The sequence below is a fragment of the Nicotiana tomentosiformis genome, chromosome 4 (genome assembly GCF_000390325.3).
Source record: "Nicotiana tomentosiformis chromosome 4, ASM39032v3, whole genome shotgun sequence".
NCBI classification, from domain to species: Eukaryota; Viridiplantae; Streptophyta; class Magnoliopsida; order Solanales; family Solanaceae; genus Nicotiana; species Nicotiana tomentosiformis.
The window spans coordinates 72,089,659-72,091,642 of record NC_090815.1 but is presented as its reverse complement, the minus strand read 5'-3'; positions in this window follow the sequence as shown (position 1 = coordinate 72,091,642).

Sequence of the window (1,984 nt, the reverse complement as noted above, 5' to 3'; positions counted from 1 at the left end):
AGTTCGTTGTGACGCGCAACCCGATCCCACCATATCATCATAATCAATGTCATACTCCTCCCTTATTTCACCATATCATAATTTACCAATATCAAGTGTCACATTCACAACCGTTGCGGCGCGTAACCCCATCCCACCATATCATTATAATCAATATCAAAGTCCTCCCTTATTCCTCCATATCACAATCGTTGCGGTGTGTAACCCGATCCATAAATATTGTCAATAAAAGCAATCAATTCAATAGCTCAATTTACAAGAACCTCTACAATTAGGAATATGAAAGCAAAACAATAAAGGAACCCCGTACTAATCAAAAGAATACTATAATTAATACAAAAGCAACAAGACAAGTCAAGTACATGACAGTTAAGGTGTGCAAGTAAGACAATTAAAGGCAAGTAGCGGTTAATCACGGAATCATGGAAGGAACGAACAATGTAATACAAGAATAATTAATGACAAGTAATAAATTACGGCATAGAAGACAATTAAAGCATGCAATAGTTTAGGCATAGAGTGAGATAATTCATGAAATACGAGAAAGACATGGAAACAATTATTTTGATAGCGTATATACACTCGTCACCTCGTATATACGCCGCTACGCATGTAATTCCGCATAACATATAGTTCAAGGGTTCCTAATTCCCTCAAATCAAGGTTAGATCCAACATTTACCTCTCTCCGCAACTCAAGCAATCAATCAACCACGACCTTGCCTTTCGAACAAGCCTCCAAACCAACCAAATCTAGCAAGTCATTGACCAAATGATTCAAAAGAAGCTTTAGAAATTATCCACAAATGAAAGAGGTTCAATTTAAATCATTTTTTAAAAAGTCAACAAAAGTCAACCCTGGGCCCGCTTGGTCAAAATCGAGATTCGGACCAAAATTCGATTACCCATTCACTCCCGAGCCCGATTATGTGATTTGTTTCGAAATCTGACCTCAATTCGAGGTCTAAATCTATATTTTAAAAAAATCTTCAATTCTACCCAAATCCCTAATTTCTACCATAAAAATCCTAAATTTGATGTTGAAATCTCATGAAATATAATGGGTAATTGAAAAGAAATAGATTAAAGTCACTTACCAATGATTAGGAAGAAAAGTCTCTTGAAAAATCGCCTCTAGGGTGTTTAGGGTTGAGAGTTTGTGAGAAATGAGCTAAATCCCATTTTTCCCCTCTTTTACTCAGTTGCGGATGTCGCAATGGCGATATCATGTTCGCAATTGCGAACATCGCAAATGCGACATTTTGTTCTCAAATGCGAACCCAGAGCCCTCGCAAATGCGACCATACTCTTCGCAAAAGCGAAGCAGTCAACAATGGTCAATGATCGCAATTGCGACCACCTCCTTCGCAAATGAGAAGGTCCACAGTCCGCAAATGCGAACAAAATCTCGCAAATGCGAGTTTCATCCAATCCAGCCTACGCTCGCAAATGTGAATCATTGTTCGCAAAAGCGAGGCTCGCATTTGTGAGCCAGACCTCGCAAATGCGAGATCTGCAGCAGAGCACCAGCACCAGTTATTCTAACCTTAACCAAACTCATCTGAAACACGTCCGAAACTCACCCGAGCCCCTTGGGCTCCAAACCAAACATGCACACAAGTGTAATAACATCATACGAACTTGCTCGCGCAATCAAATTACCAAAATAACATTTAAATCTACGAATCAATCCTCAAAACGAATGAACTTTCAAAGTGAGATTATTAAATAAGGATAGACTAGCAAAGTGGAGGTTGCAACTGATCTGAGGTATCATTTATGTTCTTCTGATGATGAGTCCACTGATCATTTGCCATTTAATTGTCCTATTTCTACTTATATTTGGACAAAGCTAGCCCCCTGGATGGGGTTTGGCAGGCAAGCAATGGAGTGGCAGAGTGAATTAAAGATGGCTACAAACTATTTTCTAGTGCAGTTATCTATGGGATGACTCTGATCTCTAGTGTCTATCATGTTTGACAAGA